The sequence below is a fragment of the Zeugodacus cucurbitae genome, chromosome 6 (genome assembly GCF_028554725.1).
Source record: "Zeugodacus cucurbitae isolate PBARC_wt_2022May chromosome 6, idZeuCucr1.2, whole genome shotgun sequence".
Lineage (NCBI taxonomy): Eukaryota > Metazoa > Arthropoda > Insecta > Diptera > Tephritidae > Zeugodacus > Zeugodacus cucurbitae.
Window position 1 is genome coordinate 59628900 of NC_071671.1, and position 18128 is coordinate 59647027.

The 18128-nt window shown below is 33.9% G+C and overlaps 1 protein-coding gene across 8 annotated transcripts in view; it reads left to right on the forward strand.

Moving 5' to 3' along the window:
* Window positions 1–18128, forward strand: part of Sdc_2 (syndecan) — a 381173-nt gene that overhangs the window by 71095 nt on the left and 291950 nt on the right. The window lies entirely within an intron of this gene.

Genomic DNA, 18128 nt, shown 5'->3' on the forward strand with positions numbered 1-18128 from the left:
ACCAGCGGAATTTCCACTCAATGTCAGCAAATGCAGTTGAAATAATAATGGAAATTAGTATTGGTGGCAAGGGAATATGAAAGAAGTGGGAATTTATTTGATTTATTTTTCATTTTAGTTAAATAAAGGGTTTAATTGCGCTTGAGAGGTGGAAAAAGTAATTTTGCAATTTTTGTTTTTAAATGAAGTTTAAGTACTAATGATTACTGATTACTTTATAGATTACTCATACAATAGCTACCCAAAAGTTTATGTTTATTATATTTAGCAACCATGTGGCAACTCTATAGCAGTATTTTTCTCTTTTCTCCCTCATAATTCATAATTCTTCTTCTTGACTGGCGTAGAAACCGCTTACGCGGTTATAGCCGAGTCCACAACAGCGCGTCACGCATTTCTCCTTTTGGCAGTTTGGCGCCAATTGGTAATATCAAGTGAAGACAGGTCCTTCTCCACCTGGTCCTTCCATCGGGGTGGAGGTCTCCCTCTTCATCGGCTTCCACCAGTTGGTACTGCATCGAAAACTTTTAGAGCTGCGGCACTTTCGTCCATTTGAACAACATGACCCAGCCAGCGTAGCCGCTGTCTTTTTATTCGCTGAACTATGTCAATGTCGTCGTATAACTCCTACAGCTTATCGTTCCATCTTCTGCGGTATTCGCCGTTGCCAATGTTTAAGGGACCATAAATCTGCCGTAAAACCTCTCTCGAAAACTCCTAGTGCCGTCTCATCGGATGTTGACACCGTCCAGCCTACTCAGTCCATAGTAGCACCTATTGGCAAGAGTGATTCTGCGTTGGATTTCAAGGCTGACATTATTATCGGTGTTGATTGTACCTAGGTAAACGAAATTATCTACAACTTCAAAGTTATGAGTGTCAACACTGACATGGGAGCCAAGGGGGGATGCGCTGACTGTTTGTTTGATGACAGGAGATATTTCGTCTTGTCCTCGTTCATCACCAGACCCATTCGCTTCGCTTACTTATCCAGGCGGGAGAAAGCAGAACTAATATCGCGGGTGTTGTTTCCAATGATATCGATATCATCGGCGTACGCCAGTAGCTGTACACTCTTATAGAAGATTGTACCTTCTCTATTTAGCTCTGAGCTCGTATTATTTTCTCCAGCATCAGGTTAAAGAAGTCACACGAAAGCGAGTCACCTTGTCTGAAACCTCGTTTGGTATCGAACGGCTCGGAGAGGTCCTTCCCGATCCTGACGGAGCTTTTGATGTTGCTCAACGTCAGCTTACACGTCAGCCGTATTAGTTTTGCGGTGATACCAAATTCAGACATCGCGGCATAAAGGAAGCTCCTTTTCGTGCTGTCGAAAGCAGCTTTAAAGTCGACAAATAGATGGTGTGTGTCGATCATCTTTTCACGGGTCTTCTCCAAGATTTGGCGCATAGTGAATATCTGGTCAGTTGTTTATTTTCCAGGTCTTAAGCCACACTGATAAGGTCCAATCAGTTTGTTGACGGTGGGCTTTAGTCTTTCACACAGTACGCTCGATAGAACCTTATAGGCGATGTTAAGGAGGCTTATCCCACGAAATTGGCGTAGATTGTAGGGTCTCCGTTTTTGTGGATTGGGCAGAGTACACTGAGATTCCAATCGTTGGGCATGCTTTCTTCCGACCATATTCCGCAAAGAAGCTGATGCATTTTATTCTATTGCTATTCTAATTTCTTCACGGTCGGGCAATGGAACATCTGCTCCGTCGTCGTCGATTGGGAAATCGGGTTCGCCATCTCCTGGTGTTGTACTTTCACTGCCATTCAACAGGCTGGAGAAATGTTCCCTCCACACACACAGTATATTCTGATCATATTTTACCTCTAGAGGTCCTACAGGAGTTTGGATTCTTAATTACTTCCATACATTCCATTTATCATATGAATAATGCCTAAAACGATTACCATTTTATCATACCTGCATAATTGGCATGACACTTTTCTACTTATTTATGCCATTTATATAAAGGTAAAATCATTTTCAGAAGTGTCTCGATTAAAATAATATGCAACAGAATTATAATTTACGTGTTATTTCACTACAATGCTGACATCATCTCACCATAGTTGCGCACCACTGTTGCTTGAAAACTAATTAGTATTGCAAATCAAGCGTGTATGGTTACATAATACCGCTATATGTATGTAATACCGTTATAGGTATGCAATACGCCTACATGTATGTTATATCTATGTTGATTTCCAACTAAAAGCATAATATCGATTGTAGATTTACGAAAGGATATTGGGGAAAACCAAAATGAAGTGGAAAACCCATACGAATTAACTTGTAATGGCTTTGCACACTCACACAAACATACAACGCATACATATGTACCTTCTCACATATAACTGTATATAAAAGTTTGTTTAATGCGCAATGGGAATACTAAATTTCCCACGGCAATATGTTCGTTGAAATAATTTATTGCGCAAAAAGAGCACTTGCATTATTTAGTTTTTTTTTTTTTGGCGCTGGTAAATTTCGACGACCTTGGTTGATTGCTCTACCAGTTCTCAGAAGCCTAAATGTATGCTTTGATTGGAGTAAATGGTATTGAAATTGATATGCTGTAGTAGAATTTGATCGAATGAGGTTTTCCGTGAAAAGCAGGTCAATTACACAATTTTAATAGTTGTCGTAAATAATGGATCGATAAAAAAATACTTAAATTCGCTGAAATGGAATAAAAAAATCCGAATAAATTTATTGTGTGTTTGGAGAGATAAATATACAGGAAAATTGGTTTTAGTTATATATTAAAGTGAAGAGACCTAATAAAATTAATACAATATAATAAAATTTTTGAATAGGGTTGCCACAAAAAAATCACAATTGTGAATAAATTCAATAAATTACAGCTAAAGAATTTTAAAGTTATTTATTATTAATATTTTTCTTAATAAATAATTTCTGATTTATACCAAAATGAACCGGGTTGCCATATTATGCAAACAAGTAAAAAATATGTATAAATTTCAATAATTTTTATACGCAAATATTTTTTATACGTAAACACAGTTTCTCTACTTTTAAATATGTAGGAACATCAAGGAAATCAGCAAATTATTAATATTTTATTTTGCTATTTTAATGAAATATTAAATAATGGTTGCCATCTGCTTTTTCAATAAAGAGTGATACTGAAATAATTATTTAAAATAGTTTATAGGTTTTTCATATAGCAATTTGAAATTTCTACGAAGAATTTCAAATGTCCATATACAAAAATTTTAAAAATAAATGAATATTTTTTATATGTGAAATAGGATTGCAACTTTTTGATTGACAAATTATATTTGATTGTTTGCTTTCTTTCAATCTATTCGGTCAAATTATAGAAATCAAAGGCATAATAGAGATAAATAGAAACAATTGAAAATTAACAGCGTTGCCACCTATTTGCTATATCAACACAATTTGAAAAAACCTCAATGAAGAGATTTTGTATAATTGAATAAGGCTCTTAGGCAAGCAAAATGTGTATTTATTAAAATTTTGTATAATTGTAATTTGAAGTAAAAAAATGTAATTCTACTGAAAAAGTTCTTAGGAACTTTTATATAATTTTAAAGAGGATTGTTTTCTATGTTTGGTGAGTCTTATATTCATAATCGTATTCCACATTTCCACATTATCGGACGGCTCGGAGACGTCCTTCCCGATCCTGACGGAGCTTTTGATGTTGCTCAACGTCAGCTTACATGTCAGCCGTATTAGTTTTGCGGGGATACCAAATTCAGACATCGCGGCATAAAGGCAGCTCCTTTTCGTGCTGTCGAAAGCAGCTTTAAAGTCGACAAAGAGATGGTGTGTGTCGATCATCTTTTCACGGGTCTTCTCCAAAATTTGGCGCATGGTTAATATCTGGTCTGTTGTTGATTTTCCAGGTCTAAAGCCACACTGAAAAGGTCCAATCAGTTTGTTGATGGTGGGCTTTAGTCTTTCACACAATACGCTCGACAGAACCTTATACGCGATGTTGAGGAGGCTTATCCCACGGTAATTGGCGCAGATTGTGGGGTCTCCCTTTTTGTGTATTGGGCAGAGTACACTGAGATTCCAAACGTCAGGCATGCTTTCTTCCGACCATATTCTGCAAAGAAGCTAATGCAAGCACCTTATCAGTTCTTCGCCGCCGTATTTGAATAGCTCGGCCGGTAATCCATCGGGTAAGCGGGTAATTATTATTCGTATTTCTTCACGGTCGGGCTATGGACATTTACTCCATCGTCGTCGATTGGGGAATCGGGTTCGCCATCTCCTGGTGTTGTACTTTCCACATTTCTCTACTATTAAGTTTATTAAAAACTCTCAATTTGAATCCTACTTTTTCTATATATCTTCTTACTTTGTCCATTAAAATTACTGTCTAACATTCCAACACTCTTTTCTTATATAATAGTCGACTACTGACACCCGTATTTCAATACTCCAGTTTATATTCTAACCTACTAAATCAAAAATAATTCACTCAATCGAAATCAAATTACTTCTAAACACACAAACCAACAAATGCTAAATATTTCATTCAGTTTAATTTGCATTTGTTTATTTGCAACCAATAAACTCGGCAACTTATGATTGTTTTTGCCTTTGTTGTATATCTGTCGGCACAGTGGCCTGTAATTTGCACATCACACACAGTTATATACATATACTTTGAATATACATATATGTATCTACAAGAACAAATGTTTCGGCCCCCAAAATCAACAAACAAACAAACAATTAAATCACAGTGGCCATACAATTAAATGTAATTGCTTTGTTGATTTTCGACTGGTTTTACAAAATTGCACAAATTTGCTACACTTACTATTTGTTTTTCGCTTTGCTTTTTCGGCTTTCTTATCTACATATGTACATATACAAAAGTATATGCCTATGTATTGTCTTCTATTTTTTTATTTTTATTAATCGCCTATTGCCTTTTTGCATCTTTTTCGCCACAAGTAATTCCCATTTATTTTAAGTTTATACATTTAATTTGTTGTTATTACCACTGTTGTTGTTGTTGTTGCTGTTGTTTATGCCGTAACCGAAAAACAGTCTGCGCTCTGTGTTGTTTTGCTGTTTGCTTTGCACGCAGACATTTTCGGGTCACATTGATGCGGAAATCGAGATAAAAACTTTGCTGAAATGTTGATAAATGTTAAACTGTTTGTGGGGGTGTTGTTGTTGTTGCACATGTTTTCGTTTAGTTTAGTCGAAAATTCATGCCGTTGATATTATCTTAGTCTATGGCCAAAAATGTTGCTGCAGCTGATAATGGAGATAAGTAGTAAACACTTTATTAAATATGAAATACTACATTATTTATTATTTAACTGCGAGCATAGTATGAGGGAGAGTTTGAGAAAAAAATTGTACAAATATTTTGGTAAATTGTGTTATGTAAAAGTGTGCGAATGTGAATCACACTTGAACTGTGCCATATGGAAAGTGTTGTAAATATTTAATGAACTCGGAATGAAATGGTTTATCTGTTTAGATAGATCAGTTAAGAATTTCAGAACATGTTTGTTACTTAATTGATTTAAGCAATGAACTTAACAAATTACCCAGACCAAAAAGTAAAAGAAGAATCTGCTAATTGACTTAATTAATATTGGCTATTTGATTTTATTAATATGGAAGAATTGATTTTTATTAATATGAAATAATTGATTTTATTAATATTCAATCATTGATTTTATTAACATTGACTCAATTAATACTGACTAATTGACTCAATTAATATTGGCTAATTGATTTTATTAATATTGCTAATTGACTCAATTATGATTGAATAATTGATTTAATTAATATCTTTAATTTTATAATTGATTTAGCTAATAATATTGTTGATTGACAATTCGTTAATTTTGATTAAGTCATTTAGCCAATAATAATTAAGTCAATTAACGAATTGATATAAATTGATAATGTATTAATATAAATTAGACTGTTTAATGTAATTAAAATGATTAATATTTGTGGTAATTTAATTAAAGTAAATTTTAATATGTTGGTGTAATTAACTGTATTAAGCTGAGTAAAATTTACTAAAGTTTTCGAAACCATTTTATTAGTTTTTAAGGATATTTAATCAAAATAAATTGCTAAATATTGTTTAACATAAATTGAGTGCGTTTACATTAACAGTGTGAACCGATTAGCAGCATAGTTATATCAACTAATTGAGCTATTAAATATAATTTACTTCAATTGACAAGTGAAACGTATTTAATCATAGACAGTTAATCATATTGAATATGAAATGAAATAATATTATGTTAATTATATAACTACCTAAGAAATTATTTCTTATATATAAAATAAAAAATTAGTTTTTTGAAATGAAAGCTTTCTAAGATAGGTAGGTGGGTATTGTGGATGTCAAATGTCCTAGGCCTTTAGTCTTATTACCGGGACTGGAATCCCCTCACACTACTATGTCCTCTTTGAACCACTCAGTGGTCTTGATGAAATTAAATAAATCAAAAAGTTTTATCTGTGCAAGTTCCGAGATAGCGTCGACGAAACCAAGACCGATAGTTGCCATTATTTTCCTATATAAAGCTTTGCATCCGCATAGAAGATCTTCTACAGTTGCCTCTTCTTCTATTTTTTGGCAGCTTCTGCAGTTATCATTGTATCTAAGATAAAATTCATTTCTCAACATTCTTTAAATGGCTGTTAAATGTTAATTGTTTAAATTAAATTGAGTGCTGTTAGAAACCATATCAGTTAATTAACAACTTCATTGTCTCGACTAATTGACCTGTTCGAACTTGCTTTAATGCATTGAGTTGTTCTAAATTAAATAATTTTGACCCATGCAAAATAATATTTTATTAAATTAAGCTAATTTAAAGTTAAATAAAATAATTTATTTCAATTAGATTATTATTTCATTGTATGAAATTTAAAAAAAAAACAGCTGTATAGTTGAAATTCGATTTTTTTCAAGCAAAATTGACTACATTTAAACACTAAACGCGACGAGTTAATTAACACGTTAATTGCCTCAACTAATTGACTTGCATGAATACGATTTTATTTGACTTCTAATAAATGAAATGATGTGAACTGAGATTAATGGAATCAATTTGAATTAAATAGTAGTTAATTAATTCCAAATGGTAGTTAATAAATTCAAATAAAGTTATATTAAATTATGGTTAATTGAATTAATCACAAAGCGAATATTTTTGCCTATAAGTCAAGTAAGTATGAGATGGTCTTATTTTTAATTATTTTATTTTTAATTCATTATTTAATTTCCTTATTATTTTCTAATTAATGAGTTTTAATTAAAATTTATAATGACCGTAATTACGTACCATAACAAAAACATTATTATAACCTGAGCAACACAAATATGACCGTAAATGCCATTTTATTAGTAAATGACAAAAACTTTATATTTTGTCCCTTCGAAAATTTTCCACAAATTGCGCTTAATATACCTAAATCCATAGAATCCTTTAGACAAATAATCAACAAACCTCCAGCGTACATTTGACGCCGTTGACTTAAATTACAACTCCACACACCTAAAGAGTTATACATGCATAAAGATGTTAAGGCATCCAACTTACACTGAGTTGAGTTAAACAAGCTTCTAAGCAAGCTATTACATCAACTTGATATTACAACTATAACAACAACCACAGCAATTTTAATCTCACCTCTGCTTATGGCTGTTATACGTCTGTTAAACGTACATACATATGTATATCGCATGTATTAGTGCAACCAATGAGGAAACAACAAAATTTCCCCAACAACAATAACAATAATGTGTAGATTTTTCCATAAAATTACTAGCTCATTTCCGAGCACAAGCCACTAGGTGGTTGCTAACATATATGCTGAGCAGCAGCAGCAGCTCCTAAAAGCACCAACTAGACAAGTCAAGCGGCAAACTACCTAACGAGGTGTGTGTGTGGTGGTGGTGCATATGTGTAAGCATGTGTCTGCCGAAAGTAGTGGTAGGATATAACGAGCACAACGACAACAATCGAATTTCGGGTTAAACCCAAAATTAATGAACATAAATTGTTGTGTTACCGAAAGAATATGGAAGAAAATTAAAATGAAGTGAAAGTGGTAGACAAGAGAGAGTGAAGAGAGTGAAGTGGTGTGTGGTGATGCCAGCTAACGAAAGGATAGCAGTAGCTCTGGTAGGAATATAAAATATAAGCTTACATGCTATTAAGTGTCTACTCGGAAAATTTGCGACATGTTTACTAAGAATCTCTTTAGCATTTCTTCACCTCCCAAATTTTTCCTACAGGCTCGCGCTCGTGCTCAAGACATTTAAGAAAGAAAGCGTGGTTTACCAATAACTTGTTAATGCGGGTCAGGCATTTGCCAAAGCACTACATTTAGGTATGCACTTTTTAATTAAGTGAGTGTACGTGTGCGTGTGTTTGGGGTTAAGCTGAAAGCTCGTGCCGAAATACCCGTGAGATACACTTGTGTGCCGCCGAACAAATTAATTAAACACGCGCAAGCAAGGACTCAATTGATTATGCTAAATACTTATTCGGCATGCTTAACTTGCTTAGTAGTTGTACTTGTTTGTGCATAGCACCGTAGAAATAAATGCCGGATTTGTGGAGTAATTTGAGATTTTAATGTGGATGGAAAAGGTCTTATATCCGTATATAATCGTACACTCTATAGATTTGAGAACTTAGAAAATTAATTATGTACAAGTTGTAAGCTTTTCGCTAAATTAATTTTTATTATTAAAACTTGGCAACCCTGGTTGCATTATGAAAAATATTTTAGCTCGTAAACGCTCTTATTTTGTGGTGTATATTGAAATATTTCAACAAACTATTTTATTCCATTTCATATTTTTTTATTGGTGGGTGGCAACCCTATTTTAAAATAGTTGTCTATAATCAATATATCGTTATTTATAATATGTTCTTTGTTCTCTCAATGTATACATAACTTATAAATTTTTTTTTCAAATGTCAAAGAAAATAAATTTATTTATGAAGTTAGGTGGCAACCCTTAATAAATTTGAGCTATTAAATACGTTTTTTATAAAATTTTATTCAAATAATTCCACAAATTACATTTTTTCATTATTTTTTTATTTTTTCGGGTGGCAACTCTACCTATAAAAAATATATTATTTTTTAAAACCATCATCATTTATTATTTTTATTATTGTCTCAGTATAAGTATTACGTTTTTATAATTTTAAAATTAAATTTTTATATGGCAACCCTAAAAAGCTAGCAGAGAAAATCTATCCAGTTAAAGTGAAAACAAGAGAGTTTGTGAATACTTCATCTACATTCATAGAATTGCTTCATATCCCTACTCTAATTCATTATGCCACTTTATTTCTTTTATATCAGTTATTGTTCGTTTCGCCACTCTCTAAAGCGTGTTCAAGGATTTTCATCCAACACTACCATGTCTCATACTAATAAATACATGTAATCATGTAAACTCTGTCTTCCTTATATTCTTTCAACGACACTCCTTTCGTTTACCCTTTCCTTTCAGCCCAACCTCAAATTTTCCAAAATACACATTTCAATTGCTTTTACTCACCCCCTCCATGCTATATATAGTCTTCATGCATAAGCACTTTCTTTGTTTTCGTCACGCTTTGCACTTCGTTAATCAATTTCGCTTAGATTGCGTGTTGAATTATTAATTTTAGTAATTTTATTAGGCGTTTCGTTAGCCGCACCCAAACCAAAATAACGCTTGTAATCTCTTCGATAGCTACAAGCGATACGTGAGGTATGTATCTTTGGGTGGGTAAATGCGTACGCATTGTTTATCTAGGATTATTGAGTAACAGCTGGTTAATGCAATATTTAATGGTTGTGTTGAGGTTAAGTGGGGATCTAATGTATATTGTAGGAGTTTCGTATGTATATTGTAGGAGTTTCGTTTGCTCTTCGTTCTTGTCTCTTTCAGCTGTTTTTTGGTTTTAATGTGGATTAGTTTTCACTTATGTATGAACTCTTTTGAAGCTAGAGTTTCCTCTGTCCCGTCTATAAAGATCATATTCAGATGTTCCTTAAGAACATTTCTTTTCAAGAATTTCAACGTGACATTAATTGTTCTAAGGTCATAGTATTACCGTATTACCTCGTTTATGGTCTTGCGAAAGATACTATTCGGTGCTAAGTCATATATATAGGTCAGTGATTGGTTTATCGCTCATGTCGCTTTGAGTTTAAAGAACCAACCGGTCAGACCCCTTTGTATGGTATAAATTTTCTCTCAAAAATACATCTTAAATTCGAGGATACCTTAAAACCAATGACCATTTGATAAGATCTTCGCGAAGGTTTACTATATGTGGCTTTGGGAGCTTATTAGGGACTACTTTAGTGCTCTGGACATTGTTTATGATAAGTCATATGTATTTTGCAATATTTAATCAATTTAATCGACCAGTGCTTGACCCTAGAGACATCTATTGGAAAACGGCGGAATCAAAATTGTAGACCTAATAACTGTATTTTTGATAGGAGAGCTTTGTAGTATTTAAAATATTAATTATCTTCCTCATAAATCACAGTATATTTCCTTCATATCATACTCATAAGATTTGTCAGTTAATATTTCTTAATTTTATTCACTTCTCTCACACATATCTCTTGCTGCACTAATAAATATTCAACCACTTAATAAACACAAAAAAGTAATAAATTCTAATAAATTTGTCTATAATTCTATGGTTTCACATTCATTTATTATGTCATTGAATTTCGAACGAAATCAATTTGACTTTCAAGTGTGACGAAAAGCTTGCAAAAGCGCCACGTTCACAACCACAACCCAAAGTATTGATTACCTACTCGATTAGATTTTCAATATTTCATTCGAATTTAGTACGTTCACCAAACGGAAATATACACATCAATTTGCCGATACATAAAATACATACAAACAAGCATGGCATGAATGCGAGAACTACATCAAACCGAAATTGGCTTCCAGTTGTGAAGGATCTAATGCTTATTGAATGGTTTGCTGTCAATCAGCTGGTTTGGTCAGTTCATGGTTGCTTTGTTTATGTGCATATGTTGTTGTTGTACTTGGCATTTGTTGTTGTTTTACCTGTGGTTAGCCATTTTTTTTGTACACTTTAACTTAACCTTTGCGTCGCTTTTAGTGAAAATTACCTTGGCAAAATACATGTATGTCAGCTCATGTATACATACATTTGCTTCACATATGTAGATATAATTGTATACATGTTGCCGGGCAGTTATTCACAGTCGTCTGTCGTCAATGGCATCCTTTGACTGTAATAGCTACCTTTGTGACAGGATTTGTATTTCTACTTTAATATTTATACATTCCAAGCTGTCAGCCACACATGTAGATATACATAGATTTGCTTTGTATACAAATGTGTAGCAACATTTGTATGTATACATGTGTAGTTAGTAATATAGTGGCTGTGCTGGGTAAGCGATTCTCTTTCGCTTTGCTTGGTGCGATAAATGAAGGTAAGTGATTGGAAAAGCACTGTGGCGGTAAAGAGTTGCTTAGTTATACAGGGTGGGCTATTTTCTCAGCAGAAAAAATTTAAAATTCAAATAAATGTTAGTAAGGAGAAAAATAGTATTTTTTATTTGAATATCTGAGATCAAATATATGATCTAATAGCTTAAGACGAACTTGAAACTTAAAATTAATTTTTTGTTGATATATTAAAGCTAGATCTGGTTCATTGATAAGGTTGATCATGAAAACTTATTTAAATTATTTTAGTGTGAAGCTAGTGAATAAAATTTTGAATGCCAATAATAGGTTTTAAGGCTCTTGAAAAGGTAAACTCATAGCTCCTAACATTTCTTTTGAAGAAGCATATGAAGATAAAGTCCATTGTGTTTGAAATGGACTCATGGTAGTAGGGTCAGATGATCTTCTGAATGATATCACTAGTGATCTTACGGATTATGTGATAGGGAAGGTCTTATGAATTCTGATTAATGTTTAATAAGTCAATAGACAATGTTAAGGAACAGTTAGGGTATTCACAAGGTGTCATATCGTCATATTGTCATATTTTTTTATGACTGTCATATCAACACTGTTGTTGTTTCACATGCAAAATTAAAATATGACTTATACAACATTGCGTGGTATGTTTCTTGAGTTCGTTATTCTATATATGGCCAAAACCAGATATATGTCCGTATTTTCCAGATATATGCAATGTGCGGTATAAATCGGTTGATAAGTGTTTGGGCAGAAGGGCACGAGCAAAACCGACCACTGACCGACCCAAAAAAACCGGTTCTTCACAGAAAACCGACTACCCACTCGTCGAAGTTTTGCCCCAAAACGCTCAAAAAGTAGTAGTAGTAGTGGGTAGGGGCACTTGCTGCCGAATTTTTTCGTTTTTTTGCGGCATATGCCTAGTACTGCAGTAACCGGTTACTTTTTGGAACCGGTTTTTTTTGGGACACACTCGTGGCAGTGTGGGCGGTTGGTGGGTGGGGCTTTGGAGCGTTTTGGGGCAAAACTTCGACGAGTGGGTAGTCGGTTTTCTGTGAAGAACCGGTTTTTTCTTGAGTATCTTTATGGTATATTTTTGGCTTGGAGAGCGACATCTACTGGTGGATTATTATTTTTTATTAACCCTAAAGTCTATCAGATGAACCTGATCGTCGAAGAAGTTCATTAAGCTGAATACTGTTACATATATCGGTCTATATAAGCGCTAGTTGGCATAATATCTATTTTTCTATCGGTTTAAGGTTGAATATACTTGCTGCTTTAAGTTTTTTAAAAAGTTTCGCCAAGTGAATGAAAGCGCTCTATATCGAAGCTAATCAATCTCGTAGTAAGTTTGAGCAATGTTGTAGTAGTACTGGGAATATGCTGGGGCTTTGTTTACTCTGAATGATTGAAAGCTTTTGAAAGCTCTTGAAACCATTGCCTGTTTAAAAATATATACAGTGGCCATGAATATTTTCAGAATTTCTTTTTGGAAATACGATTTTTAGGGATTCTTCTATATATACATTCATTTACCTTATGTTCTTAATTATTCTTAAATTCTGAAGATGCACTTTATACAAAATTTCTTTACCTTTTCCCTCTTTGTAGTTATATAATTAAAAAGATATAATTACTTGAGTTCTCTTTTGTCTGTCAAAGCTTCTATAAAAGCACTCAAAGCTCGGTCTTGTACTTATTAGAATTGCTTCGGACGTTTCTCTGGTCTCTTGTCAATCGATGTTTGTCTATTACCTTCAGAAAGTCTAGTTTACTTAGTAAGTATACAAAGAAGTCAATTTAATTACGAAATGCTCTGATGAAACAGCTTCATTATTACGTAAGGTTTGTGACTTGACATTTTAGTAAGGTCCTTCAAGCTAATATGGCCCAATATATGTATCTAGTTTTTCTTTCTATATTCGGAATCAACGTTTTTTTTTAATATCACTGAGTTCCTCCATTAAATTTCCTTCACATTCCGCCACAAGCATACCTTCACAAACGTATTTCTTTGGCATTTGTTTATCCTCCCTTCCAATCTCTTCTCCCCACCACTGAGCGCACTGATTTAATGTGGAAATTTGCCATTTTCCGCTGCAATGATTTGATACAAATAAAAAATAATAAAACAGAAAAAAATATTGCATTGCAACCGCAACTTGCACCCCTCACCTCACCATCAACTAAACACTACAGTCATAAAGTGGGTGGTATCAGCGCGCTCTTGTATGCAACGCTTTGTGTGTCTGTGTGTGCGTTTGATTGCTTGGCATAACTTTTTACAGCAGCGTAGGGTTGGCTATGACTGTGGCCGTGGTTGTGGCACTGCAATTACCTGCATTGTGATGTGATTTTAATTGTGCGCAAATTGCTGGTCACATTTCAGGTACTCGACGAGCAGCTCATAAATTTCACTGCCCTTTAACAGGTTTGTGCGCTACGTTCGTTGTCATCGTTATATACTCTATATACATATATGGATTTTTTATAGTTCCCTTCTGCTATTCTTCGTTATCATTGTGCATTACGAGCTCTTCGTGATTACTTTTAGCAGTGCTTATCTACAATTACATGGAATTTACCGAGTAAGTACTTGAGTGTGAGGGTCAAGGAGTTTGCATTGTAGCCTTGGGGTCACTTTGTAGTTAGATAATTGGATGGGTGAAGGACAAGTGATGGATTTCAACTATATAGTGTGTGTTTGTGTGTGCGGAAATCGCTTGGAGGGAAATGCGAGTAATGCGCATAATTATAAGGATTTGTGCTCGTATGATAAGCTTATGCAAATATATACAGATTTAGGAATTAAACTATTTATTCTCAGAATTTTCTGTTGGCTATGTATAAAAGGTTATCTTTATTTTTTTTAACATTGGAACGTGTTTTAAAAGGGAATTGGTAACCTTTTTCTATACTTTTTTTGCATGTCGTGATTTTATACCAAAAACTGGTCTAATTTTTTGTAACTTTTTTCAATTTTTATATAAAAAACAATTGACGACAGTAGCTAATACTAAGCTCCGGGAAGTAAAAAGACTTCAAAAATTTCGACTCATAAATTAAGTCTACTAAATGTTTAGCACTTATAGCAAAAACTGGTCTAAACTGAAATCTTTATTAATATTTATACAAAAATAATCTACGACAGTAACTAATACTCAAGAATTAGTCTTGGCCATATATTCGTACTGTTCTCGCTCGGTGTGATTTTATACCAAAAACTGGTATAAACGCTAATATTTAAAAATCAACCATTTTACGAAGTACCTAATACTAGGGTCCAAAAATTAAAAATATATGAAAAAATTCAATTCATAATTTCAATCTCACCTGATTTTGGTAATATTTTAGCAAAAGCAGTTTCTTCACTTTTAATTTTTATTCATCATTAAAGCTTTCTTAAGCATTGCCAAAAGCAACTTCCTCCCCCCAAACAACACTCTGCATTGCTCTGCCACAATTTCCGTTTGTGCTCCCCTGCCACAGGCACGACGATGCGTCAACACCGAAACAACGTTTTCATGGTCAGTGAATCGGTATGCCAAAGCGTCGAATGAAACGGTGAAACCGCAATTTCTCACCGTTAAATGCAGCTTAAGCGTTAATAGTGCATTATGCTAGTAGTTGTTGCTGTTCTTACTAAAATGCAACTATATCCGGCGGGCAACGTGATGTAGCAATCGCGAGCGGGCGTAAATGACGAACAAGTAGCGGTCGCAGTGTATGCAACACTGCACTGCATTCTTTCACCACGCCACTGTGCACACATTTCCCACATTTCCGCATTTTATCATTTCCTTGCATTCGCTTCGCTTTGCTTTGGCGCTCTTCCACGTGCCGTTGCCCGAATGTCAGTGTCAGTGTCTCTTAATGCCCTCGCGCAATGTCTCAGTTGTCGCTGCAGTCGTTCTGTTGCGCCTGCTGTTGTGAGTGAGTCATCTTCGCACCTGCTGCCACAAGGCGCTTTATTACACTCACAATCACATATATAGATATGGCCTGCAGTTGTACATTTGCGTTAATCGCACTTGTCGCCGCATGAAGTTCGGGGAATTGCTGTTCATATACACCTATAAGCACTCTCCGATTGAGTAGTTGTTGGTTTGTGGGCGCTGCCCGGTGTTGATATGGGCCGGAAGCTGCATTTGTTGTGCATGAGGAAGAGATCAAGGCCGACCGGTGTGTATAAATTCATATTCATTGCTGCAGCGGTAGCCGAAACGTGTGAGTTTGTGTCTTGCTTGTAGCGGATTCTGATCGCTGAGTTGTGGAGCATCTTCATTTGTGGCAGTTCCACAACTTCTCTAATAGTGTAGTCAACATTCTCTAATCACCTTTGATTAGTTGCGGCACATTTGGTTATATGATATATGGAGTTGATGGTGTAGAGTGGTTTTGTGGTAGTATTAGTGTTCTAAGTATTATCTACAAAGCTTTGATATACTTTCAAGAGTCAATTTATTTAAGAAAGCTTTTTCTGCATACGATATTTGTAGTCAGGAACACAAGGGACTATCCATTATGCTCCGGCAAGAGCTTTTACCGCAGAAAGCTCATCGACAGTCATTTCATTTCAGAATAGAATCTAACCTCAATAGCTCATTCAAAGCAATGTCGTTTCGAAAACCGATTTTAGCCCGCATACCAAAATTTTAAGGAGGTTAGGTTTAGAATACATTAACACCTAGATTTGTTAGAACCCGAATCATAAAAATTAGGATATATTTATGCTAAGTGATTTCATCTGGAGCTATCAGACAAAACTCTCAAGATGCTACTGGGTCCCTTTGCGATTAACTTTGGTGTGAAAGTTAACTCTGCAAAGTCTCAATATAACATAACCTCAAATCGTAAACTGTATAAAACGTTGCTTAATCTAACTCTATTCGATTATAGAAATCAATATTATTCAAATAAATGTAATTTCATATTTCGTTTAATCTCTCCTTTTTTCATAAATCTTTTGCGCATTTATGATATTTTTTTGATAACCCCGCAATGGCATGTGACTTGAAAGCCTCATTAATTCTCGGCAAAAGCTGTAGCTGCGCGTAAACACCAGAGAGCCATTAAGATAATACAACACTCAAGTTAAATAAACTCAAAATGCCATTTAGCTTAACTTCCGAGCATTTGAGGTCAACACCGTTAAATAAGGCAGAGTTTATTAAAATACAATAACAACGAGAATATTTTATATGCACAGCAAGACAATAACATCAATATAGATGTAATAAAATGAAATATGCAAAATAAATGGCGATAATACGCAAATATTAACAACAAAATATAGAAGAAGACACAACAGGACTTGTGTAAGAAATGGAAGCCAGAGGGTATGGAGATGTGAAGGAAAAATTATCAAAAAATTGTGTGACGGAATTTATTTTATTGCACATTTTATGACCGAAAATCTGTAACAATAACAAAAGGACAGGCGTTTAATAGAATATAAATGTCTTTGAGTGCGTTTGTATTTGTCGAAATAACTGTACTTATGTATGAGATGTTATGGCAACAAGAAAAAGTGAGAAAAACATGAAACCAAAACCAATACAGCCACACAAAAAAATAACAAAAACAAAATAGGAAATTATTATCACCATAAATGAGCCAAAAAACCGCATGGCTACCCAAAGTCAGTGGCATATCGAAAGAAGAAGAAGAATAATGCTTTGAAGAAGTCAGTATTGGTAGTAGATGGAAGTGAAGGAAATAGAAAGGAGAAGACATGGAGCGAGTGCTGCAAATGAGTATATTTCCACACATAGATAGTGTTTAACGACATTTGGGGGTTTGCAGTGTCATCAATATTTCATTTGCATTAAAAAATAAACAGAATCACAATCGAAAAATAGAACAAAGGAAATGATATTTTTTTTCGTGACTTGAAACACATTAAAACGTCAATGAAATTTTAGCAATTTTTTAATTTTTTTCTGTCAAACATTTTATTTTAATTAAGTAAAAAAATTTAAAAAGATGGCAACATTTGCGGTATTAAATATATTTTAAAGACTTTAAGGGTTGTAATCTTTGTAAAAAACATATAATTTGTAAGTCATATTCGACTTGGTAAACTATTATAAGGTGGCAACCCTAGTTAAAATTTGTATTTGGAAGACTACTCAAATCACATTAGTTATATATCCATATTGTAATAATTAATTCATTTTATTAAATTTTCGAAAACAGGTGGCAACCCTAAAAATACATTTTGTAACTTAAATAATTTGTGGTTCCAAATCATATAAGTATTACAACGAATAATACAGAAAACGTATTCAAATTGGAAGAACTTCCACTTTAACATATTTTATAATTTTTTTTAAGTGGCAACCCTACTAGAAATATATTTATTTTGAAGAATTTCTAAAGCGCTTTAGTTTGATACCCATTTTGCTTATAACTCCTGTATTTAATGAAATTTCTAAACAGCTGGCAACCCTAAAAATTTGTTTTGCTTTCCTAAACCACTTTTTGTTTTGCTATATCAATATTACACCATACGATCCAAATGAATTATTTAAATTATTTGAGCCTTTCCTTTATGGTGCTGCCCTGGATGCTTTCCTCTGAAGCCAATTAAAGCTCAAAAGCTCTTCATATATAGCCTGTA